The sequence below is a fragment of the Phyllopteryx taeniolatus genome, chromosome 6 (genome assembly GCF_024500385.1).
Source record: "Phyllopteryx taeniolatus isolate TA_2022b chromosome 6, UOR_Ptae_1.2, whole genome shotgun sequence".
Classification (NCBI taxonomy): Eukaryota; Metazoa; Chordata; class Actinopteri; order Syngnathiformes; family Syngnathidae; genus Phyllopteryx; species Phyllopteryx taeniolatus.
Window position 1 is genome coordinate 1,982,894 of NC_084507.1, and position 27,797 is coordinate 2,010,690.

At 43.6% G+C, this 27,797-nt stretch overlaps 1 protein-coding gene and 1 long non-coding RNA gene across 7 annotated transcripts in view; one reads left to right on the plus strand and one right to left on the minus strand.

Annotated features, from left to right (window-relative positions):
* LOC133479539 (low-density lipoprotein receptor class A domain-containing protein 4-like) overlaps positions 1 to 27,797 on the minus strand; it is a 263,673-nt gene that overhangs the window by 140,851 nt on the left and 95,025 nt on the right. The gene's annotated exons all lie outside the window — the stretch shown is intronic.
* On the plus strand, positions 2,820 to 3,752 carry LOC133480048 (uncharacterized). Its single transcript, XR_009789162.1, has 3 exons — positions 2,820 to 2,931; positions 3,461 to 3,550; positions 3,629 to 3,752. It is a non-coding gene; the product is annotated as an uncharacterized LOC133480048 (long non-coding RNA).

The following is a 27,797-nucleotide window of genomic DNA, read 5'->3' on the forward strand; positions in this document are numbered from 1 at the left end:
ATACTTTGGCAACTATGGACCCAGCAACTCCGGAGGCACTGAAGAACGCATTCACCCTCCAAGGCGCCCACATTGGACAACAGCACAAAATACTGCAAGAAATCACCAAAACCCACCACTCCCTTTTGCAACAGGTCTCACTCCTTTCCCAACAGATGCAATCAACCTCCGAGCCACCCCGCTTCCCGTACAAAGAACCTCATGTCCCTCCACCCGAGCCCTACTCCGGGGACCTAGGTGCATGTAGCCAGTTTATTTTTAATTGCTCACTCGTATTCAATCTCCAACCGTACAGTTATCCCACCGAATGTTCCAAAGTAGCATATGTCAGTAACCTCCTCCAGGGAAAAGCAGCAAAATCGTCCACTTTATTATGGTACAACTCCTCGCCTGTCCTCCTTTCGTTCGATTCCTTTTCTGCCAAACTCCGTAAGGTTTTCGATCACCCCATTCAGGTCAAAGAAGCCACCTGTCGTCTCCTCACACTCACTCAGGGCGCTAAATCTGTCGCGGAATATTCCATCGACTTCCGTATCCTTGCTGGTGAATGTGGGTGGGATGACACAGCCGTTAGGGGAATCTTTTCAAACGGTCTCCCCGAACAAAGGGCTATGCTCGCGTAAACACTCTACCACTCTGAGCACCACGCTATCAGCTTTCACCCGCCTTCTGCACCGTCTTCCGCACTTTCGTGACTCCCCGTTGCATCCAATGAATCCATACAAATTGGTCAAACAACGTTTAGATCCACAAGAATGTCAGCGTCTTGTCATCCAGGGGCTGTGCATCTACTGCGGTCAATCCGGTCACTTTATTTCCTCGTGCCCCCTCCGACCAGAAAGACCAGGCTCACCATGTCCCGAGAGCGTCGCGGTGAGCCAAACCTACGTTCCCTCAAGCTCTCCCTCGCGCATAACCGTTCCGCTTGCGTTATCATTTCCGCTCATAACAGCCCCATCACTGCCCTTATTGATTCCGGTGCTGATGATAATTTTATTCATGAAGAAATAATTCACCAGTTGCAAATCCCTCTCCAACCACTTCCATCTCCGAAAAAAGTCACAGCCCTGAATGACCGAATAATTTCCCTGTTCACCCACCAAACAGTGCCCATCACACTCCTTATTTCAGGCAATCACCGCAAAAACATTTTCCTTTTTGTCATTCCTTCCCCTGAGACCCCCTTAGTTCTTGGTATTCCCTGGCTCCAACTCCACAACTCCGCCAAAGACTGGATTCGTTTATCCATTACCGGATGGAGTCCTCAATGAAATCCTCATTTTATCCCCATCCCCGGATGTACACCGCATCCATGTAGGCCAAGTCCTGCAGTGCCTCCTCGAGAACCGTCTATACGTCGAACCGGAAAAATGTGAATTCCACCTATCCTCAGTACATTTCCTCGGCTACATCTTTGCAAAAGGACAACTACAACCGGACCCTGCCAAAATCCAAGCCATCATCGACTGGCCCATCCCCGGGACCCGACTGCAACATTTCCTTGGATTCACCAATTTCTACCGCCGATTCATCCATAATTACAGAGCGATTCCCCTCACCAGTCTCACATCCACCAGCTCCCCCTTTCAGTGGACCCCGGCACCCTCACAAGCATTCAATAAACTCAAATCCCTGTTCACCACTGCTCCCATTCTGCGCCACCCTGGCCATTCCCTCCAGTTCGTGGTGGAGGCTGACGCCTCAGATTCCGGAGCTGGAGCAGTCCTTTCGCAGTGAGACCCCACGACCCATAAACTTCACCCCTGTGGTTTTTTTTCCCGTTGCCTTTCTCCAGCAGAAAGGAATTATGACGTCGGAAACAGCGAGCTGCTGGCCATAATATGGGTCCTGGAAGAATGGAGGCACTGGCTGGAGGGGACTAAACAAGCATTTCTCATTTTGAGTGACCACAAAAACCTTGCTTACTGACAAGCACGCTGGGCACTATTCCTCAGCAGATTCAATTTCAGTCTCTTCTTCCATCCCAGTTCCCGTAACACCAAGGCAGATGCCCTCTCCTGTATTCACTCACCACCTTCCAGCACAGCAGAAACCGAAACCATCCTTCCGGCCTCCTGTTTTGTTGGAGCGGCCACGTAGGAGATCGAGCAGGTGATCAAGGAGGCCCAAAAGACCCAACCTGATCCCAAGACCGGGCCTCCTGACTGCCTGTTCATCCCTGATTCAGCACGTTCGGAAGTCTTGCAGTGGGCCCACAACTCTAAATTAACTTGTCACCCTGGCATCACCCGTATTACCCAGGTCATTCAACAGCATGAATGAGGTGCTGGTGGCCCAGCCTCATCATAGACACCAGAGAGTTCATTCAAGCCTGCTCCGTCTGCGCCGGAGGGAAGTCTTCTCACTGACCTCCAGGTGGCCTGCTGCGCCCCTTGCCAGTTCCCAGCCGACCTTGGTCTCACAGCGCTGTGGACTTCGTTACAGGCCTGCCCCCCTCTGAAGGTAACACAGTTATTCTCACAATCATCGATCGTTTTTCGAAGTGTGTCCATTATGTGCCTCTCCCAAAACTCCCGTCCGCCCTGGTCTGGAAGGAATTCTGCAAGGCGGTGGGCGGAGCAGCCAGCATATCCTCGGGGTATCACCCACGGACCAACGGCCAGATGGAGTGAGCCAACCAAACCCTGGAATCGGCACTCCGCTGTGTGGCCGCCCGCAACCTCTCCTCATGGAGTTCCTTCCTCCCATGGATTGAATACGCTCATAATTCCCTCACCAGCTCCGTTACCGGTATGTCCCCATTCATGGCTTGCCACGGTTTCCAACCTCCACTATTCGACCTACAGGAGCAGGTGGTGGCAGTCCCCTCCGTACAAGATTTGAAAGGACGTCCGGGCAGCGCTGAACCGGTCCGCAGAACGCAACAAGCAGCTCGCGGACCGTCATCGCTCCCCGACGCCCGAATACAAGGTGGGTCAATCCGTCTGGCTCTCTTCCCACGAACTTCCTCTTCAAACAGAGTCCCGTAAACTCGCTCCATGATTTATTGGTCCTTTTCCCATCACCAAAATCATTAATCCCACTTCTGTCCTGTTAAAACTGCCACAGTCCCTAAAGAGTCATCCCACATTCCACGTCTTGTTGCTCAAGCCTGTCTCCACCTGCGCCCTAAAGCGAACCCCCTCCACCCACCCGGATTATTGACGAACATCCGGCCTTCACGGTGTCGCGCATCCTCGACGTGAGACCTCGGGGGAGGGGGTTCCAGTACCTGGTCGACTGGGAAGGGTACGGGCCGGAGGAGCAGTCTTGGATTTCCTGGAAGCTTATACTCGATCATACCCTTTTGGACAACTTCTACGCGCCTCACCCGGGAAAAGCCTGGCAGGATGCCAGGTGGTGTCCGTTGTGAGGGGAGTACTGTCATATACTGCCCCTGCAGTTGCATAATAATAGCTTTGCGTCCTCTCTCTCTCCCCCCTCCCCTCTCTGTTTTCAGCACCTGTCTCCAATCAGGCTCATCACCACCGGTATTTAAGCCTACCTGTTCCAGGAAATCCTCGCCAAAGTATTGCAGCCTCTCCTAGCGGTACCACAGCCCACCGTACTCAAGTAAGCCACTTAACTCCTCGTTCCCTTGTTAATTCTTGTGTCTCCTCGTTCCCAGTGTTCCCCCATGTTCCTGACCCACGTCATTCCTGCTACGAAGCCAGCCGCCTGTTCTAACCCTAACCAACATAACCACATTATCCGCAAAAAGCGGAGATGCAATACTGTGGTCACCAAACCAGACCCCGTGTGTACCACGGCTGCGCCTAAAATTCTGTCCATAAAATTTAGGAACAGAATCGGTGACAAAGGGCAGCCTTGGTGGAGTCCAACCCTCACCGGAAACGAATCCGACTTACTGCCGGCAATGCAGACCAAACTCTGACACCAGTCGCACAGGTACCCCATACTCCAGAAGCCCCCCCAACAGGACTCCCCAAGGGACACAGTCGAACGCCTTCTCCAAGTCCACAAAACACATGTAGACTGGTTGGGCGAACTCCCACCCTCAAGGACCCTGCAGAGGGTGTAGAACTGGTCCAGTGTTCCACACTGCTCCTCCTGAATCTGAGATTTGACTTCCACTCCTCTCCAGCACCCCTGAATAGACCCTACCAGGCAGGCTGAGGAGTGTGATCCCCCTGTAGTTGGAACACACCCTCCGGGACCACCATCCTGAGTCTGCCAATCCAGAGGCACTGTCCTTGATGTCCACACGATGTTGCAGAGGCGTGTCAATCAGGACAGCCCCACGACATCCAGAGCTTTTAGGAAATCTCATCCACAACCCGGGGCCTTGCCACCGAGGAGCTTTTTAACCACCTCTGTAACCTCAACGCCAGAAATAGAAGAGCCCACCTCAGAGATCCCAGACTCTACTTCCTCATGGGAAGTCATGTCAGTGGAATTGAGGAGGTCTTTGAAGTATTCTCCCCGCCGACTCACAACGTCCTGAGTCGAGGTACGCAGCGCCCCATCCCCACTATACACAGTTTTGACAGTGCACTGCTTCACCCTCCCAAGACGCTGGATGGTCGACCAGAATTTCCTCAAAGACGTCCGGAAGGCATTCTCCATGGCTTCACCAAACTCCTCCCACGCCCGTGGTTTTGCCTCAGCGACCACCAAAGCTGCATTCCCCTTGGCCAGCTAGTACCCATCAGCTGCCTCAGGAGTCCCACAGGCCAAAAAGACCCGACAGGACTCCTTCTTCGGCTTGACGGCATCCCCCGACATTGGTGTTCACCAACGGGTTCCACGGTCAGCTCCGGTCAGCTGCCTCGGCAATAGAGGCGCGGAACATGGTCCACTCAGACTCAGTGTCCCCCGCCTCCCCCGGGACATGCGAAGTTTTGAATGCACACGTCATTCAGCCTGAGGCTCACACCACAGAAAGTATTCACACTCCTTCACTTTTTCCACATTTTGCTATGTTACAGACTTATTCTAAAGATGATTTGAGTATAGTTTTCTGTCAAATTTTTTTTAAATCTACATAAACTATCCCATCATGACAAAGTAAAAACATATTTTCCGACAGAAATATAAATATTATAAATTATTATAACTGACAGCAGTTCTGAAAAACCTCCATACATTTTCTATTGTATCTTGGAGGTCTATAAATTATTAAAACAATAACCTTTGGGTCACCTTTAACTAAAAAATACAGATATTCAAAAGAGCTAAAATCACCCAGTATAATTTACACTGAAATAATGACTTAAAAATAACAGCAATAACACCGCCTTTTTTCCCTATTCGACACTCGGTCATAAAATCAAAATTTTCTGGTGTTGCCTAATTTAAAATGGTATTACAGCTACTTTCTTTTAACCACGTTTCATTTAGTAGCAAAAAGACGAAATCATAGGTTGTAATGATGTCATTAATCAACATTGATTGATTACCCAGTGACCTGATATTGAAAAGCGCTTGTCTCGCAGAGATAACTGGTGACAGTGGTTTGATAGATTCACATTTTATCCTCACTAAGTTTGTAGTTCTACTTTTTTTGTACCATATTTCTTTGACCAACTTTCTGTCCCTTGTAATTACGAATTAATTATGAAAAATGCGTGATCTCCAGAGTGGTCTGACTTATTCTGGAAATGACCCCGTAGATATCAGTCAGATTTGCAGATAAGATTCTTCATGGGTGGAGGAGGGACCCTTCGCATCTTAGTGGACGGTGGTTTCTGGCAAGGTGGGAGAGGAGGAAGATCTTTATGCGGTGTGCGCTGGATTCCAATATTGACAATAGCCTTCATCCTGTCCATCACACCTAACAAGGCACTTAGGCTCGTAGAGAGTGAGTTTTGCATTAGGTTTTGCTTCAATGGGGCAGGGAGGGGTGTGGGAGATTCCAAGTGCTGCCTCATCTCATTTCTCATTCGTTCCTCCGATTGTTTGGGTGTCGCTGGTGACTCCATCTGCCCCTCGTGTCGCCTTATCTCTTGTTCCTCCATTTTTTAGAAGCATCTCAGTGGAAATCAGATGCACCAGTGCTTAAGTTTGAGTGTCATAGCAAAGGGTGTCTATACTTATGTACGTATTACGTTTGAATGTTTATATTTTTCATAAATTTACACAAATGTCTGAAAATATGTTTTTACTTTGTCATTATGGGATAATTTATTTAGATTTTTTTCAAGAAAACGATACTCAAATCAGCTTTAGACTAATGTGGAAAACGTGAAGAGGTGTGAATACTTTCTAGTGGCGCTGTATATACAGCTCTATTACACATGACAAAAGCCTGAAAAACAAAAAATACATAAAATTTTAATTTTATATATATTTTTATTACTAAACAAAACATTTTAAATTTAAATGACACCATGTTATTCTGTAAATTTTGGCATCCAGGGAAGCTTCACATTTGGTGTGTAGGCTTTGTTAGCTAGCTAACTGTACCCTGTAGTGGTAGAAATTATAGAGTGGGGAAGGGGTGAGTAATGCCCTAGTGCGTGATTTGGTGCTGTTTTAGCCATGCCTAAAAATTCTGGAAAACTGAAATGGTGAAAAACAGTTTAACACTATAGCTCCACAACTGAGTACTCCAGGGTTCTCAGTCTTTGCACATTTTCAGCAATTATATTCAATAATATAATGTACTGTATTTAGAAACAAATATCTGAATTGAGTTTAAAGTCTTTCATTGTATCATCTTCTGTAAATGATAGTATCTTGCATAACAAAACAAAAATAATAATAATAATTATAAGTGGCGGCACGGTGGACGACTGGTTAGAGCGTCTGCCTCACAGTTCTGAGGACTGGGGTTCAATCCCCGGCCCCGCCTGTGTGGAGTTTGCATGTTCTCCCCGTGCCTGCGTGGGTTTTCTCCGGGCACTCCGGCTTCCTCCCACATCCCAAAAACATGCATTGTAGGTTAATTGAAAACTCTAAATTGCCCGTAGGTGTGGATGTGAGTGCGAATGGTTGTTTGTTTGTATGTGCCTTGCGATTGGCTGGCATCCAGTTCAGGGTGTACCCCGCCTCCTGCCCGATGACAGCTGGGATAGGCTCGAGCACGCCCGCGACCCTAGTGAGGAGAAGCGGCTCAGAAAATGGATGGACGGATGGATGGATAATTATAAGTAGTCGAAATAATCCACAGTCAGGAATGTAGCTTTAAGGCAGTGTTTCATTATGAAGCAAAGGCACATGCATATGTACTGCTCTTATTTAATTTTTTTATTTTTTAAATTAAATACCTTGCCTGACATAATAGTTTATTTTATTGAACAGTAACACATCGTATTACATTTTGTTGCCTTTTGTCAGTATGTTTAATAATACAAAACCCTAGCAGAGTTCATGGTGACGATGGTGATGATGATGATGATCAAGAAAATTGAAACCGTTTCAAGCCAAAGCTTTTTTTTTTTTCTTCCAAGGTTATGATCTCAACAGCTCACTTTGTTAAGTCTCAGAATGAGTATACTTTATTGATCCCTAAGGGGAATTTGCCTTTGAAGCAATCAGGGTCACCCAGGGATTTATTGGCGCAAGAAGCTTTGTGGGAACAGTGGCCATAACTGCATGACACACTAAGGCACTGAAAACGGTCTTAGCAATGGTCTTTGCCTGATTTTAAAAGCCAATAACTTGTTTTTTTTACCTCTTCTTTTTCACTGCTGCTGCTTTTCTCATTTGAGGAATACTCCCACTCCCGGAAATATGGGAGGCTTTGCACCAAATTGTCTTTTCTGCAGCCCCTTTCACACTGCCCTCTCGGCATATTGGCGCATCAGGAGCGTCATCTAGTTGGACTGGTAGAACTCCTTTTACGGCAAATAGCATTTGTCAAAATCTGCGTGTTCCATGAATCTACAAAAGGCTTCATCATGCGCTTTGTGAAGTAGATGATTTTAATTCTGTTAATGTGTTTTCCTGTTTTAGCAACAGTTGCTGTGCTGTTAAAAGGATATTGATTATATTAACCACAGCAGCACACATTAAAGGAAACAACATAACAATTTATTAGAAGGATGGCATAATTTATCCCAGCAATTTCCCCGTATCAGCCGTTTGCCATTTGATGGGTGATCCAGTTAATGTGACTCGAAATGGAGATAATCAGTGAGGTCATTCTGGTGTGCCTCATATGGTCTCGCTTAAGGGGGGACACAGTTATTGTCTCGGCTGGGGAGGAGTTGTTGCAGGTATTTAATAAATGTATGAGGGTTGTGTTTTCATCCTCTTATCAAATAAAATGAACACCTGAAATGTTGCTGCAGCAGCAGGAATCCACTTCAGCTTCCTGTGGTTGAGGAATCCAGAATATTATCACTTTGTATTTTTCATGCTTTAGTTGCGATCGCTGGTTTTTATCCCAGTTTGTGTGACCACGCAAAGAGTACCAGTACATTTGCCAACATAGCTGTCAAACTTGTTCCCGTTACCTCATAAAAACATGCACGCTACTTTGATGAATGAAAGAATAAATTAATAGCAGTTGTTAAATGCCTCATTAGTTTTAAAAATACTGTTACACGTGCCAATTGTGCTTTCATCTGCATTGTGTCATGATGCACTCTGAGGATTGTTTTGCCCTCTTGTCACTTGGCTCGTTCCTGTGTTTTCATTTGTTCCCTCTCGGCGGCACAGGTACCAGTGGGGACTGGAGCTACAAGGTGCACCTGGGAGCTATTGGCCATCAGCCCCTGTCTTCAGCTCTGTGACCACACCAGGAAGGTGCCAGATTGTTCCTTCGTCATTGCCTTTTGCTATTCTGCAGTACTGTCTCGTACCTGCTTTTGATTGGTTTTATCTTTGAAACCTAATGTTGTATTTTTAATTTGCTAGATCCATTTAGGTTTTTCTTTTCTTCTTAGCACTCCTCCTTGCTCCATTTCCCAACTGCCGTGAGCTACGTTTTTCCTTGTCTGTTCTTTTTTTTTGTCACAGTGCTTTCTTATTTTCAGCAGTGTAGTTTTCTGTTATTCTTTCTGTTTTGTCAGTATTTCACGATTTTTTTTCTACTCGCCAGTACCGCCTTTTGTTCCGTTTCCATTTTGCTTGGTTTGTTCTCCCTGTGTTTTTTCAATTTGTACTTTGTAAATGGACTGTTGTTGCACTCCACAACACTGACACACATTGATAGGATTGTAAAAATACATTTCCTAATAAATCCGAGGGCTGCTCGATATTGAAAAAAAAGTGACTGTCAATTTTATTTTATTTTTTTTCATCCATGGCGGCACGGTGGCCGACTGGTTAGAGCGTCAGCCTCACAGTTCTGAGGACCCGGGTTCAATCCCCGGCCCCGCCTGTGTGGAGTTTGCATGTTCTCCCCGTGCCTGCGTGGGTTTTCTCCGGGTACTCCGGTTTCCTCCCACATCCCAAAAACATGCATGAATTGGAGACTCTAAATTGCCCGTAGGCGTGACTGTGAGTGCGAATGGTTGTTTGTTCCTATGTGCCCTGCGATTGGCTGGCAACCAGTTCAGGGTGTACCCCGCCTCCTGCCCGATGACAGCTGGGATAGGCTCCAGCATGCCCGCGACCCTAGTGAGGAGAAGCGGCTCAGAAAATGGATGGATGGATTTTTTTCATCCATCCATTTTCTGTACTGCTTACACCCTGAACCGGTAGCCAGCCAATCGCAGGGCACATATAAACAAACAACCATTCACACTCACATTCACACCTACGGGCAATTTAGAGTCTTCAATCAACCTACCATGCGTGTGTTTGGGATGTGGGAAGCAACCGGAGTACCCGGAGAAAACCCACGCAGGCATGGGGAGAACATGCAAACTCCATACAGGTAGCCAAGGCAGACGCAGAGCCTTGGCCACCGTGCCGCCTTTTTTTTTTTTCCCCTTCTCAAAGGTGGGATATATATTGCGAGGTAAAATAATACAGGATCAGTATTGGGAAAGTTCATTTTATATGCGAACTAGTTCAGAGTTCACCATTCCAAAAATGAACTAGTTCAATTGATAGTGTCACATACTGTCCTGCAGTTCCATTATTGGAGCTGGGAGGGCGCTTTGAGTGCTCTCTCTCCCCCCTCCCCTTTCTGTTTTCAGCACCTGTGTCCAATCAGCCTCATCACCACCGGTGTATATAAACCTGCCTGTTCCTGGAAATCCTCGCCTAAGTATTGCAGCCTCTCCTAGCGGTACCACGGCCCACCTTATGTAAGCTATACTGTTCCTTGCTTCCCTGGTTAACTCTTGTGTCTCCTCGTTCCCAGTGCCCCCCTGTGTTCCTGACCCACGTCATTCCTGCCACCAAGCCAGCCGCCTGTCCACGCCGCCGCCTGCCAACACATCCAGGACCACCTCCATAACTTTTGCTCAATAAACTGTTCATCATTTTACATCTGCCTCCGCTTGCTCATGGGTCCAGCTACTCCCCACACATGACACATAGTTCATAATTCAAAATTTTGAATGAAGTTCACTAGTCCTAAAATGAACTAGTTCATCGTTCTTTTTTTCCAATAGTGTATGTCGCTGACGGACTATTACCCTCAAAATACTGGCATTTCATTTCCTCATGGTTTCCACCCATTCAGTCCACACGAGACCCTGCTGCAGCTTTCACCATACAATCTAAAAAACATGAGGAAAATGAATGGTGTTTTTTATTTTTATTTTTTTAAATGAGGAATTAAAACAATAACATGACTGAAAAACGTTATTGTTTTTAGCAAATAATCGTTAACTTAGAATTTTATGGTTGCCTCACGTTCCAAAAAAGCTGGGATAGGGTCATGTTTACCACTGTGTTACATCACCTTTTCGTTTAACATTCAATAAATGTTTAGGAACTGAGGACACTAATTGTTGAAGCTTTGTAGGTGGAATGCTTTCCCATTCTTGCTTGATGTACAGCTTCAGCTGCTCAACAGTCCGGGGTCTCCGTTGTCGTATTTACGCTTCATAATGCGCCACACATTTTCAATGGGAGACAGGTCTGGACTGCAGGCAGGCCAGTCTAGTACCCGCACTCTTTTACTACGAAGCCACGCTGTTGTAACACGTGCAGAATGTGGTTTGGCAGTGTCTTTCTGAAATAAGCAGGGGCGTCCATGAAAAAGATGTTGCTTGGATGGCAGCATATGTTTCTCCAAAACCTGTATGTCCCTTTCAGCATTAATGGTGCCTTCACAGATGTGTAAGTTACCCATGCTAACACAGCCCCATACCATCACAGATGCTGGCTTTTGAACTTTGCTTCCATAAGACTCCGGATGGTTCTTTTCCTCTTTGGCCCGGAGGACACGACGTCAACAATTTCCCAAAACAATTTGAAATGTGGACTCGTCAGACCACAGAACACTTTTCCACTTTGCATCAGTCCATCTTAGATGAGCTCTGGCCCAGAGAAGCCGGTGGCGTTGCTGGGTGTTGTTGATAAATGGCTTTTGCTTTGCATAGTAGAGTTTCAAGTTGCACTTACGGATGTCACGCCTAACTATATTTACTGACATTGGTTTTCTGTTCCTGAGCCCATGTGGTGATATCCTTTTCACATTGATGTCGGTTTTTGATGCAGTGCCGCCTGAGGGATCGAAGGTCACAGGCATTCAATGTTGGTTTTCGGCCTTGCTGCTTACATGTAGTGATTTCTCCAGATTCTCTGAACCTTTTGATGATATTATGGACCGTAGATGACGAAATCCCTAAATTCCTTACAATTGTACATTGAGGAACATTGTCCTGTTCGACTATTTTCTCACGCACTTGTTCAGAAAGAGGTGAAGCTCATCCCATCAGTTTGAACATTAAATATCTTGTCTTTGTAGTGTATTCAATTAAATATAGGTCAAACATGATTTGCAAATCATTGTATTCTGTTTACATTTATGTTTAACACAACGTCCCAACTTCATTGGAATTGGGGTTGTAAAAGCTCAAGTTATTAAATAAGTATTATATGACATAGATGAACATGTTTCATAATTCATATTCAATAGAGGTAGAGGAGTGATTATATTATCTATCTCATGAAAATTATACAGTGAACTCAACTCATGCGTGAAGTTCACTTCATAAACGTTCGTCTCTTCAATCATGGGACATGGAATGTCCATGTCCCATGTCCATGTCTCCTCTCTCTTCTATGAAAACACCACCACAATGGATTTAAATTGACACGAACAAGATTATGAGAATATATATATATACGGCCGACTGGTTAGAGCGTCAGCCTCACAGTTCTGAGGTGCGGGGTTCAATCCCCGTCCCCGCTTGTGTGGAGTTTGCATGTTCTCCCCGTGCCTGCGTGGGTTTTCTCCGGGCACTCCGGTTTCCTCCCACATCCCAAAAACATGCATTAATTGGAGACTCTAAATTGCCCGTAGGCATGACTGTGAGTGCGAATGGTTGTTTGTTTCTATGTGCCCTGCGATTGGCTGGCAACCAGTTCAGGGTGTACCCCGGCTCCTGCCCGATGACAGCTGGGATAGGCTCCAGCACGCCCGCGACCCAAGTGAGGAGAAGCGGCTCAGATAATGGATGGATGGATATATATATATATATATATATATATATATATATATATATATATATATATATATATACACACACACACGCTCAGCGGCTGAAATAAGTATTTAACACGTCACCATTTTTCTCATTAAATATATTCCCCAAGGTGCTATTGACATGGAAATTTCACCTGATGTTGGGAACAAACCAAGTAATCCATACATACTAAGAAAGTAGAACAAATAAGATCAGAAATTAAGTTGTGTGTAATAATGTGAAATGACACAGGAAAAAGTATTTAACACGCCAACAGGTATTTATTTCATACTTTGTACAAAAGCCTTTGTTTGCAATGACAGCTTCAAGACGCCTCCCGTATGGAAAAACTAGTCGCATGACCACATGCTCTGGTGTGATTTTTACCCATTCCTCCACACAAGGAGTCTCTCAAATCTTAAGGGTTCCGTCGGGTTCTTTTGTAGACCTTGAGTTTCAGTTCTTTCCATAGATTTTCGATTGGATTCAAGTCATTTGATTGGCTGGGCCATTCTAGCACCTTTATTTTTTTTATTTGAAACCAATTGAGAGATTCCTTGTTGGATCATTATCCTGCTGAAATGTCCACCCTTGTTTAATTTTCATCACCTTCGTAGATGGCAGCAGTTTAATGTCAATAATGTCTCTGTATATTTGCCCATTCATCCTTCCTTCAACAATGTGAAGTTTAACAGTCCCATTTGCTGAAAAGCAGCCCCACACCATCATGTTCCCACCTCCGAACTTCACTGTTGGTATGGTGTTTTTAGGGTGATGTGCAGTGCCAATTCTCCTCTAAACATGGTGTGCATTATGGCATCCAAACAGTTAAATTTTGATCTCATCCGACCAGACTATATTCTAGCAGTATTTACAGTAAATGGCTTGTCCAAATGTTGTTCAGCAAACTTTAAGCGAGCTTTGACATGCTTTGTTTTCCAGCAATGGGGTCTTGCGTGGTGAGCGTGCATACAGGCCATGGCGGCGGAGTACATTACTCATTGTTTTCCTTGTGACAACAGTATCTGCTAATTCTGGGTCTTTTTGAAGCTCTCCGTAGGTGGTCCTTGGCTCTTGGACAACTCTTCTGATTATTCTTTGCGCTCCGCTGTGAGAAATCTTGCGAGGAGCACCTGATCGAGGCAAATTTATGGTGGTATGATTGGCTTTCCACTTAGGTATTATGGCGCTAACCATGCTCACCAGAATTCTCAGAAGCTTACATACGTGCCTATAACCAATGCCATCGTTATGTTTTGCAACAATTACTTTGCATCAATTGTGAACATTGGCATTGTAATGTAGAACAATAAATAAAGTATCTTAACAAACGATAAACCATATAAATCAATCAGACTCAGAATCTGTTTGCAAAAACTGCACTTAAACAAATACTAAACATTTGGCACATAGGTACAGAGTCATTAACCCACTAAAAAAGACCCCAAAAATGTCTTAAAGCCTAAAGAAATTGAATGAATAAAAAAATAAATAAAAAAAACGTACAGTATCAACTCCAAAGCATTTGGGCTTTGTCACTGTTTTTAAATCTGATGACATCCATCCATCCATACATTTTAATAGCACTGTTATTTTTTAGTCTTAGTTTTTATTTATTGTATGAATTTTTACGTGTTATGTACTGTATAATTTCTGCTGCCTCTTGGCTTTTGAAAGAGAGATTTTATCTCTCAATATGCTTTTACCTGGTTAAATACAGGATGAAATATAAAATAAGGTGTCTTGAGCTGCGCTGCAGTTCTACTGTTGGAGCCTAGGTGGCGCTTTGCGCCCTCTTGCTCTCTCTCCCTCTCCGACCCTCTCTTTCCAGCACCTTCCTCGGCCGCGCACCTGTCACCAATCAGCCCTCGTTACCACCTGCATTTAAGCCTACCTGATCCCAGAAATCCTTGCCAGAGTATTGCAGCTTCTCCAGCACTACAACGGCTCCCCAGTCTCCACGTAAGCTACACAATTCCTCATCTCCTTTCTGACCTCCGTGTCGCTCCTTCTCCTCAGTGTTCCCTCCGTGTTCCTCGCCAAGTGAATTCCTACCGCCACGCCGCCAAGCCAGCCGCCTGCCCTCGTCGCCGCCTGCCACGCATTCCCTGCCCCGCCAGCGCACCTCAAGTACCATCTACATTTCCCTTTTTCAATAAACTGTTCATCACAACCTCTCAGCCTCCGCCTGCTCGTGGGTCCAGTCTCCATCCATTCATGACATAAGGCCTGCCCTCGAGCTTCTGAACAGTGCTGTGAGACCTTCAGCTATCAATCCAATGACGCTGAAAATGACTTCGCTGAAGTCAAGTACTGCCTGAATATTGATAACGTGTGCCGCTGTGCTTTTGGTTTATGAACAGTTAACGTTCCCTTGTGTGCGTGTGTGTATGTTTGTGTGTGTGTGTTATTGTGGGGACCACCACACACTCTGAGCGCTGAAGTTTTAACAATGTCACCGTGGTCAAGTGAGCTTTTTATTTTCAGCTCTTAGCTTGCTAGCTCGTTAGCTCGCAGACTAGTGAATGTAATAAGTGTCCTAGTTGTGGATGTGTTGCAAACATCATTCTGCCAGTGGCTTGCTGCATCGTGAGTGGCGCGGCGGGTGTTACCACAACATTGAAAATGTATCAAGTCCAGAAAAAACCCACTCTGCCTCTGATTGGCTAGCACCAAGGATTCATACTTTTGATTTGCTGTGTGGAAGCTTTTGACCAACAGACACAGAAACAGACACACACATGCGGCATCATACGTGCTGTTATGTGAGGCCTTCGAGTCTGGGAAGAGGTGTCAGACAGTTCTAATCATTCTGCTGTCTCTCTCTCTCTCTCTCTTGCTCTCCGTCCCTCCCTCCCTCTCTCTCTCTCTCTCTCTCATACACACAAGGCACACACAAACTCAAGCAATAAGACGCTTGTAAGGGCAGTGATTACTATTTTCAACTACTGGTATCAAATATACGTCGTAGAATGTAGTATGATAATTAGGGCATGAGCGGTAACAGCTGCAAGGGAACTTTTGTTTTGCAAGAAAATGTTCTAATTATTTGTATTGTACTTTCCTGAAAGGGCTCATTTTACAGTGTTCCGCAACTGCTAAAACACAAATCCCTGTTGTCTCCTCAGTGCCCTGAATCCACTTATTGAATTGATCGCTCATTTGGTAGAATCTTCAGCACTTTTCGCCTAGGTAGACACAACTTATGAAGATATTTTCACCCACTAAAACACATTTTGCACTCTGATGCACTTGTGTTGCATAATGATAAGTGCAGGTAGGAAAGTCAAATGCTAGTGCTTTTTATTCTTTTTTGCTAAATAAGTACTAAATAGGACTTTGGTCTTGTTTTGCCAAATGCATTGCTATTGTGAGCAATCAAGATTATTCCTGGAGTTTTATGATTGATCTGATTGTCATGGTCTGTCCCTGCAGTTCCGTTGTTGGAGCTTGGGTGGTGCTTTGCGCCCCTGTCGCCCTCTCTCTCTCTCCCCCTCTCTCTTTTCCCATTAATCAGCACCACCACGGCCGCGCAACTGTTGCCAATCAGCACCCTACACTGCCTGCATTTAAGCCTGCCCTATCCAGGGAATCGGGGCCGGAGTATTAACGTTCACCCGTGGTATATCAGCTCTATTTTCGCACGTAAGCTACGCTACTCCCCACAATTGTACTCATCTCCGTGTTCCTCTTCGTCCGCAGTGCTCCTTCCGGGCTCCCCGCCTCACTGTTCTCTCCAGCCAAGCCGGCAAGCTCTTCCACCTGCTCACGCCACCGGTTCCCCCATGTTCGTTGTCCCGATGGTCCACCATCAACGCCTTAGAGAGCCCACTGAACTCAAATACAAATAAACCGTTCTCCATGACTTCTTCCGCCTCCGTCTGCGTCTGGGTCCGGTCAACATCGATACTATTATATTGTGACAGTGATGATTGTGTTTTCCATTTCTCTATGTAGTGTGTACTGACTGGGGTTTTTCATTTTGATTGACTCAGGGTCAGTTTCGCGTATAGAATAGTTTGGTTTTGCAGGAAGAGTCAGGGGTTTAGTGAATGTAGCTTGAATTTTGGGATTTGTGTTTAAGGTCTTGAGAAAATGGGTGGAGGGTTCAAGATATGTGTTTTTGCAAATGAGAAAAACTGTAATCGCTATTACACTGTCGGGGTAGCAAATCTAGAACGACATTTCGTATGGTAATATAATATACCAGTCTTACCTTTTTAGTTTAATAAATAGATATCCACCCTTTTGCATGTACAGATTAAATACAGGTTTCTGAATTCTTATAATTATTGATCTGAAAACCGAGACCTTTAAACAGTGGATACAGACAATTTTTAATGGATGTAAATGCATTGATGGAGTAACTCGTCATAAGGAGTCACATTTCATTAGTACATAATGCTTGGTGTAATGATAAATTAGGCTCCTGTGCTTTTATTTACAGTGTTTGTACAGGGCTGTGCAGAAATGATCAGTAGGAGGAGACTACCTATCTGCATGTAAATGGCATCTTAACACCACAAGATTAAGCATGTTAGCGTCCATACACAAACACATGTACTGAACAGAGGCAAACATTATACATCCATTTTCTATCCAGTTTGTCCTCATCAGGGTCACGGATGAGCTGGAGCCTATCCCAGCTGGCTTTGGGTGAGAGGCTGGGTACACCTTGGACCAGCCAATCACAGGGCACATATACACACAACAAAATCATTCATACCTATGGGCTACTTAGTCTTCAATTCACCTACGAAAGATGCTGGAGTACCCGGACAAAACCCTCAAAAGCATGTGGTTATAAAAATATATAAATATAAAACATTCAATTATCATACCATTTAAATTATCAGTAACATTTATTGTATGATGTATAAGGCTGACCGGACCTTGAACTTCTGTTCAATCTCTTCATCTCCAAGAGCCTTTTAAAAGCAACCTTGATGGATAACAATTCAATACTGTTTGCAGTGTAAACAAAAACAAAAAAGCTCATCCACATAAAATAATACTACTACTAATAATATTTGAGCTATTTATACCTTATCCAGCAGGAACGGGTTTTGAAAAATTGTCAGATGGCACTTACCATAAGGAGATACCCTCGAGCAGTGGCGTGTCTAGCACATTTTTGGGGGTGCGGTTATTCACCCCTAACGTGAATAAAAGCACCCCCAATATTTTGAAACCATTTTTTTTTTACAAGCTAGAAACGTTTACGAACCACATAGTAAATGGTTGAAACATAGTATTTTAACCACAAACTAGTTTGATCCACACCATCACTCCCACCCTTCCCACACAGAGACACAGTCTATTGACTAACAGTATAGCGATAGTATAGAGACATGGCAACATGGCAAGGCACCGAGGATCCAGGCTAAGCAAAACAAACTCTGGGAGCCATCCACACTGAGAGGTGCCACAGCTCGCAACCACACAGGATGCCACACCAGAAACCACCACGATCGGGGTAGACAGGGTGGGACTCCCCACATTGCGCAGAGACCCCCACCCCTCCCGGCCCCAGGAGGCTGCAGGATGACATCCCCACGGGCAGACTGAACACACCTCCCGCCGTAGAGGCTCCCATGAGGAGACACTGGTGTAAAACTTTAAAAGACTGAAAAAAAAATACAAAAATAAATAAATATAAAATAAAACAGGATAAAAGTGATACCATAAAGGATGATAAGAGATACAATAAAATAGGATAAAAATGAATAAATAGATAAATGAATAAAATAAGTCAAAAATAGGTAAATTAATAAATAAGTGAAATGTGTAAAATAAAAACGAATAAATCAGTTAAGTCTTGAGCCTTCCTTTAAAAACATTGTTTCTGCGTTCCTAAAGCCCTCTGGCAGGCTAACTCGTGACATTCATATGCCCACCTTGATTAAACCAGGATACAGATACATGGCATATTGCTTAACTTCTCCCACGCAATACCAACACATTGTTATCATTCCCAGGCCTCGTTTTTGCTGCATTTAACCATAGGTGACAGTTCATGTTGTTAGGTAGGAGTTAGCTGATGTTTTTTTTTTCTCAAGCTAGGAAATTTTACAGGTGGTCACTGTCCTTTTTGACTACCAATGAGAGAAACAAGCTTTTGCCATGGGCATGTGTGAATATTAAAGCCAAGGTGCTACTGACTGGATGCCCGGTTTCATTCAAACTACTATTGTTTGTGGGTGCGTGCATGCATGCGCAATTGTTTGTGTGTGTGTGTGTGTGTGTGTGTGTACAGGCAGGTAGTCTCATAATGGATATAAAGTAAGAGCGTGAGATCAAATGGTCTATCTAATTAGAATGATCTTGTAAGTCAATCATGTATTAGTTTATATCTATTATTAGATGAAAAAAAATGCATATAAAAATGCATCGTTTGGTTTTCTGCCTTTCGGTTGAGGAGAGAGGGAGAGAGAGAGAGAGAGAGAGAGAGAGAAATAGACAGACAGACTATGTATACTTCAGATTTGTACTCTGATTTATTTTGTTTTTTTTTCATATTAATGTAAAAAAAAAATAATAATACAATTATTTATCCCCGTTCAATGCTTCCCAAAAGCACATAGATACTTAACATCTGTGGTGTACAGTGAGGGCACTGACCTATAATTATAACTTAATTAAATTATGATGGATTATATATGGATTAATAATTAATGTGTGAGTATACAGGGATATTGTTTGATGTGCGTCCAGCATCTGTGACGCACGAAATTTAACAGGGACGCACGCATGAAGCATATTCATTCTTTGTCCCGAGACTCATGGTTTGAGACCAGCCCTACTTATATATGTGTGTGTGTGTCTGTGTGTGTTTGTTTAGTGGTTGGCGGAACGAGCATTTCCACCTAGAGCCTCGCCTCTCACATTGCCATAGATGGAGTCTCGCATGTAATTATCTCGTTCACAGCCATTGTTATATTCTTCTTACCATCGCGAACATTCTGAGAGAAAGACAAGCAATGTATCCGAGTACTGACCTTTTTTGGCAGCAATATCTCCAACCAAAAATCTCCTGAAGTTGAAGATCAAACCTGCACAACGGTCTGGAGGAATTTTACACAATTCAACTTGACAAAACGTTTTTAGTTCAGCAATATTCTGGGGATGTCTGATGTGAATCGCTATCTTGAGGTCACGCTTGCAGCATCTCAATCGGCTTGAGGTCAGGACTCTGACCAGGCCAGTCCGGGTGTACTTTCTTATTGATTTACTTGTGTCCTTTGGGCCGTTGTCCTGTTGCATCACCCATCTTCTTTAAAGCTTTAATTGGCCGACAGCTGGTGTGAAGTTCTCATTCATTTTTATATCGTCTACAGTCCTGCATACAGACCCTGAGGCGCACAAGGATTGGTCTAGTTTGTATTTTTTATTCATCTCTCCAAACAATAGTTAGCCAGTGGTGCGGTGGAACATCCAGGTGCTCTTTTGCAAAATTCAAACCTGCAGCAATGTTTTGGGGGACAGCAGTGGTGTCCATTCTTGCTTTATGTTCTACTTATCAGAGATTTGGCAACAAAGATGCGTGCATGTGCAACAGACTTCTTAAAACTTTAGCTGACACTCTAGGATTATTCTTCACCTCATTAAGCATTCGGCGCTGGGCTCTTGTTGTCATCTTTACACTCTTAGGGAGAGGAGCAACAGTGCTGAACTTTATAGAAAATCTGTTTGCCCATGGACTGATGAACATCAAGTGACCACTTCCAGCTTCATGCAAGTTAATTCTGAATTCTGGGTATTCTGAGATCTTAGAATACAAAACTGGTGTGTTTTATAGGCCAGGGCAGCTTTAACTAACACCTATAATCTTGTCACATTGATCGGACTCTTGGTTAGTTGAGCGCTGACTCTGATTTGCTTTCGGAGAAGTCAGTAGCTTAGAGTGCCACGTATTTTTAGTCACCCTGGACTGTGACATTTAGATGTTTTGTTCAATAAAGAACATGGAATCGTAATTGTTTTGTGGTATTCATTTAAGCAGACTGTGTTTATCTATTGTTGTGACTTGGGTGAAGTTAAGATCCCATTTTATGACCAGAAATCCAAATTCCAAAGGGTTCTCAAATGTTTTTTGTTTTTTTTACTACTGTGTATTTGCAGGCAAACAGCACGCATCCTCAACAAGTGAAGCTAAATTACAGCGGGACACTGTGATCGAATACAATGACATCTTGAAGGATTCATTACAGTAAATGTCAACGAGCGCCAAGTTAACATTGTCAGTTGTTTCTCGTGATGAGAACCTTCATTGCAGTCCAGTGTATGTAATATATTTATATTTATTTAAGAAATAAATAGGTTGTACTATTGTTCTCTAATTTGAAGGTCTTTTTTGCCCAGATTTTCGATAGGCGATATCACACAAAACATTCCCCAAAAAGGCAATTTCACCCAAAAACAAAAAAGTAACTTCCTCCAGAACCCATCATCTGATTTTCAACATTTTTAATGCATTGTACTCAGGTTGAAACGGCCGTTGCAACCAGACCAAACAGTTTGAAAGACTGTCATTTTTAGCAAATCTGGTCATATTGCTAGTCGCTGTGTTACTTCACAATATACTGGATTCAGCTGGGACCATCACAACCTTTGGATACCGGCCAACGATTTTATCTCCAAGTGCAGACATGCTTGATAGCCTCTCTTTTGGTCCAGACATGGAACACACTGTCAACTAAACCTCCCGTCAGGAGAGCATGGGCACCAAATGGAGGCTAAAAACTCTGCATATGTGTGTACATATACTGTACATATGTATTCACTGGCCACTTTAGTAGGTACACCTGTGCTATCTCATTTAATCCAACAGAAATAAATGAAGAATCTATCAAAAAAGCCTATAATTTATACTGCTAGAAATAAATTATCCTATTGGATTGAGATGGCACAGGTGTACTTAAGTGGCCGGTGAGTGTAAATATGTATATATATACATTATTATACATGCACATTAAGCATTTTAAGAATACATTTGGTGCACACAGGTGACTGTCACAGGCTATTTTCCCCCCGCCAAATGAGATAGCGCAGATGTACTGTACCTACTTAAGTGATTAGTGAGTGTATATATACGTACATTTATGCAAACATAGTTTTAAGCATACATTTGGCGCACACGCTCTCCTGACCGGAGCTCCAGGTGTGTGCGCCGTGTAACCGGAAGCGCTTTCGTTTCAACGGCAAAGACTCTTGCACGCACTAATGAACTCCTCGTATATACGCACTAAAGGAAATGCTCTCATACGCACGGCTGAATGGTTTTCATATCCACTATTGAAAAACTCTTACACACGCTACTGAAATCCTTTCACACATTATACTGACCCCCACACGTATAGTACTGGAAACTGAAATAAACGTTTCAGTAGTGTGTGTGAGGTCATCCTGAATTATGCCCCTGACTTCCTCTCGTAAACTGGGATGCACGCGCACACACATTTACACACGGAACTGCACAGCAATCCCTTCCAGTAGATAAATGTGTGTATGAATGGTAGGTGTTCCAAATGAAAACCGAGGACCACCCAAGATTAGTGGTATCACCCTGCTGACCTTCATGGCTGATGGATGAAGGCTATTCACATCAAGCCTTTAACACCTTCAGTTCCCTCTCTCCACCCCCATACACACGCACACACACGCACCCACGCACGTACACACGTACACTCAATACAAGCACTGCACAATCCCCTAAGACAAATGGACAGACTTCAAACATGCACATACACAACCTCCGAAAAACAGAGTGGGAGGCCGGCGAAGAGAGAAGACAAAGACAGGCGGTGGCTTACTCGGAAGATAGACCTAACTTCATCTCACTCTTTTCTCCCCTTTCTTCCACGTTTCTTTCGAAACAAATGCACAATCCTCATCAGGAAAGAAATACTCAGTATTATTGTGAGGACTTCATTTACCCCCAAGGGGATCATTCAGGCCCTCTGTGTGTCTGTGTGTGCAAGTGCATCAGAATGTGTGTGAGTTGGGTGGGGGGGGGGGGGGGGGGGGGGGGGGGGGGGGGTTGCGATGCTGTCAAATAGCACCCCGCTTTTAATGGCCCAGCTGCATCATTACCTAGCGCGCACACACTGGGCCCAAGACTGAGGGAAAAGGAGGAGCACATAGACAAGTCTATCAAACTAAGTATGAAGAGAGGAAGGGGGCACTTGTCATTAAGCAGCATGCACTCTGGAGTTGAAAGACAAAAGTAGCAGGGAGAGGAGAGGGCTGCCGCACACAGGCATCCAACTACCACTGCAAGGCGTGTTGGAATTCAGCGTGACACAAAAACACAGGAGGAAGAATTACAACAGCCCCCTGTCATTAACATTGAGCTCTAACAATGCCAGGTGTCTGAGTGTATGTTACATCATTTTAATAGAAGGCAGGTGTCATGATGACATGCTGAGGAGATAGCGGTGTGCTTCAGCAGTGCGCATGTGTGCACACACGCATACGCGCGTTCACGCAGTGTCCAGAACAAAACGGCATTAATTCGTCTGGCATAGATTGAAGTTGATGGAACTATGACTCCAGCCGCCCTTAATTTTGTTCATACTAGGCATTACGGTAATACGTCGCCAACTGGCGGCGAAAGCCACCTTCAAAATTAAATGCTTCCCAATAATACGGACGTCAATGCTCTTCGGTTAAGGAATGCAACCAGCAAGGTTAATTTGAATCTTGAGATGCATTAAAAAATGTAGTTTATTAGTTTTCAGAGACTTTTATTTTGAAATACAATATCAGATCTTCATCAAACCTCTTTTCGTGGAGTCCTTGGTGGTCTGTCACACAGATCTGGACTTGTCTTGCGATACCAATGGGATTATGTTGGGGTGGCTTTGGCTCAGTAGGTAGAACAGGTTCGAATCCCTGCTACGACTGTCCGCATGTCGAAGTGTCCTTGGGCAAGACACTGAACCCTAATTTGCTCCCAGTGGGCCTGGCAGCGCCTTGCATGGCAGGAGTCATCCATTGGTTTATGAATGTGTGTGTGAATGCGAGGCTTTGTAAAGCGCTTTGGGCACTGTGATGATGTAGATAAAGTGCTATATAAGTGCAGTCCATTTACGATTTATTTTTCCTAAGATATCAAATAAACTAAAGTTTTTAATGTATCTCAAGTTTCAAATTAACTTTGCTGGTTGCATTCCTTAACCGAAGAACACTGACGTCCGTATTATTGGGAAGCATTTAATTTTGAAGGTGGCTCTCGCCGCGAGTTGGCGACTTATTACCGTAATGCCTAGTATGAACAAAATTGACTGCTGCTTTACGAGAGGGAACCCGGCGTGTTTGTTGGAGAACTTGCCCAGTTGTTCATTTCGGATACAGAACATGAGGACTTTGATGGATTTGTGGATGAGGATTGATCAAAAAATAATGTGAGCACATTGTTAAATACTTCAATAAAGTACAACCGAACTCAGTTTTGCTCCCGCTGCCTTTTTAAAAACATTGTTTTAGCGTGCATGCATGCAAGCGTATGTTTTAAACCAGCGTATGTTTTACCATGCCTCCGCCCAATAATACCTTATGTATTTGTTAAATACAGAAATAGACCCCGTAACTGAGACTGTGCCTTTTAATACGGTGTGCCTTATGGTCGTGAAAATACGGTACAAGTTACCATGTTGAAAATGTAATAGTAGTATAAATATTTCAATTACTTCCTCAAAGTAATATAACTTATTACATTTTGATTACTTTTCTTAATTTTGAATGAAGGCATCAACAGGACCCTTTGTTTCCTTTAGAAAGTGGATTAAAACCATCCATCCATCCATTTTCTGAGCCGCTTCTCCTCACTAGGGTCGCGGGCGTGCTGGAGCCTATCCCAGCTGTCATCGGGCAGGAGGCAGGGTACACCCTGAACTGGTTGCCAGCCAATTGCAGGGCACATAGGAACAAACAACCATTCGCACTCACAGTCATACCTACGGGCAATTTAGAGTCCGGATTAAAACCATACATCCTTATTTTGGAATGAACCACAGATTTGTTCTTTACACACAAAAATGAGCTGATCACAAAACTTGATGAAATGTAAATAATTGAAAAAAATGTGCTTATTACATTACACTGTATGTGTAAACTAATAGATTGCACAACAAGGTGGTGCTTCAAGGTTATATTTGGAAAAATATCATTTTTGAGATTATAGCAGAATGGTGCATCACCAGAGAGAGCACAAACGTTGGCTTTAGAAGGAGGAAGTGATAAGAAAAAAAAAAATCGGAGCTTTTGCAACTATTTTTCAAATGTAACCATGGACATTTCCAAAAGCAACTCATTTAATTACACATTTTCTCTCAGTAATGTAATGGATTACCATTCCATTAATTTTGTAATGGAATTACGTAATCTGGTTACATGTAATTAGTTACTTGCCAACACTGACTACAATGTTGCCACTTCTCTGAATTGAACATCAGACATACAGTAGCAAAGTTGCAATACTTTACAGACATTTACAGTGGGTACGGAAAGTATTCAGACCCCCCTGAAATTGTTCACTCTTTGTTATATTGCAGCCATTTATTAAGATCATTTAAATTCGCATTTTTTCTAGCAAATGTATTTTGGAAGACAACAATCTCAATTCAGCCTATTTAGTTGTTGTGTTCCCTTTTGACCATATCCTCATTAATTTAGATAACAGGGAGATTAGTACAGTAGCTCCTAAACTAAAGGCCCAGTTTCACTGAATGAGTTTTAAGAAAACACGACTAGCCATTCCTATCTCTCTCACCCTCACCTTTTTTCCTTTTCACCAACTCAAGCCATCTCTTGTCAGAGCCTCTAAATCGAGCTCCGATTGTAGCATACAAGGCGCATATTGGGTAGCGGGAGTTTGGAAATGAGGCTTGTTTGCATTTAGACACTGCTCGGGGTACTTGGTAAACTTGATGAGAGGAGGGAGATGAGGGGTGGAGGAGAGGTGTGGGGAGAGAGATAGAGGGTGAGAGAGAGAGAGAGAGAGAGAGAGAGAGCAGCACTAAAAGAGAGGCGATACAGAGAGAGACTGCAGGGAACACTGAATAATATAAATTCATTATGTAAATCCTCTGCTCAAACAAATTGACAGGCGGGTATTACACCCGAGAGGAGCCAAATCAAGAGCATAAAAGCATTAGTTCCACTCACCCTTAACCTTCACCCTTGACCTGTTCACCCAAGTGTGCCTGTTATGCATACTAACGACTCAGGAGGGGCCGTCCTAACAGCAACATTGCAACAGTTGTTGTTTTCTTACACTGGTAGCTGGAGACTTTCATCCTTGATCCTAACCAGAATGGAAACTATGTTGAAAGGAAAACACTTGAGGTGTTCCTTGCTGGTGGTGCCAGGTTCAGCACCACTGGAGACCCGTTTTTCTTCCAATAGCTGATCATTAGGGATGTAACAATATTTATATCTCATCGTTCGGTTTTATCATTAAATTCATCTCACGGCACGATAATTATTGCGATATCGTGGGAAACCTCAGGAAATTACAGTATTTTGTACACATTACTTCCGCATTCAAACTAAACTAAACGTGTTATGTGTTACATTACCAACATGAGCTGAACACTGACGGGGAAAAACAACAACAACAAAAATAAAACAAACATGAACCAGCTTAAAGGAAAGCCGCTGGTTTGAGAAAGAAGGAAAGAAAAGTGCAAGAGACAAACAAGTACAGGCAGATGACAGCTAACATAGACAGTAATAATGAGAAAGAGGAGTTGAACAGATGAGTCTTTATCCAGAGCTTTAGTTCAATATTTCTCTTGTTGTGTCGACTCAGAGTAAATCCTTTAACTACATGGACAACAGGCTGCTCCACAAAGATCCTGAGGACAATAACTCCACAACTACACTAATCTAAATCTTGCTGAGCTGGAAGTCTCGCGTTCACACACGTGTCGTGTTATGTTGCATAAGTGACAGACAGACATTAGGAATCATTTCATTATATTTCCATATAATCCCAGATTTCTTGCTTGATGGTTGACAATCTGCTTTCATCTCTCCCATGGCAAAAGCAAAGTGAGGGGCTTAAAATCCACGTTGCTTTATAAGATGAAAACGTATGGCCAACATATTCCATCACTTTATCTGGCCAAAGTTCTCATTTTAAAAATTGTACTTGTGTGCATTTTCATTAATTGTGTCAATTAAAATGTAGATGTCTTGTGGTTAGTGTGACAGAAAGAGCTACATATTATTTTAGTTGAGCGTTTCAACGTCTCAATGGCCAGGAGATGTACAGCTGCTCTCGTCCATCCATCCATCCATCTATCCATCCATCCATTTTCTATACTGCTTATGCTCATTAGGGTCGCAGGTGAGCTAGAGCCTATCCCAGCTGACTTCAGCCGGCATGCGGCGTACACCCTACACTGGTCACCAGTCAGTCAGACGGCACATACAGACAAAAAACAATTCGCAATCATATTCACACCCCAGGACAATTTTAGACTCCTAACTAGAGCTGTCAAAATCAATCGATTAATCAAAAACTAATCGCTCATCAAATAAATCGACAACTATATTGATAATTGATTGTATGGTATTGAAAATATGTGAACAGACCTCAAGCAATCTTTAAATGATAGTCCTCTCCCGAGCACCGGTGACGACCACCACACGTTTTTCCTCATTTTGTTCTATTTTTCCACCACACAACACATTCGCGTGATCCTTTGTTGTTGTCGTCGCCACAGTAACTAGTGTATCCGGTCGCATTTTCTGGTTCGGCCTCTCCGACAGTGTTTGATTTAACAGGATAAAGCCCAGTGATCTGAAAAGACGGGATGCGGTGGTATTGGAATACATGTCGTGTAGAGTTGCCACTGTCTAAACGAGATACGACAAGATTTTATGGCACTTGTCTGACAGTGCAATTGTGAAAGACCAAATTTGTCTTGTAGTCTAATGCGGGCATTATGGGAGCACAACAAAACACAGCAGAAGCTCCTCATGAAAACTGTCAAAAATAGTGTTTGCCTTAATTGGATAAAGGGAAGTGTGCTGATGGTATCAGTCATGCACAGCAACCCTGGAGTAGTCACTGGCAAACCTTGACATGAATGCCTCACACAAGTAACCGACTCAAGACATTCTGTGTGCTTTTTAAGTATCAATCACAAATACACACACACATATAGCTTATATATATATATATATATATATATACAATAGAGAGAGAGAGAGAGAGAGAGATGTGGCTAAGGCGAGCGCACCAGAAGGAGCAGCACAATGATGCAAAGTGTGACAAAAACTGTTATTCTT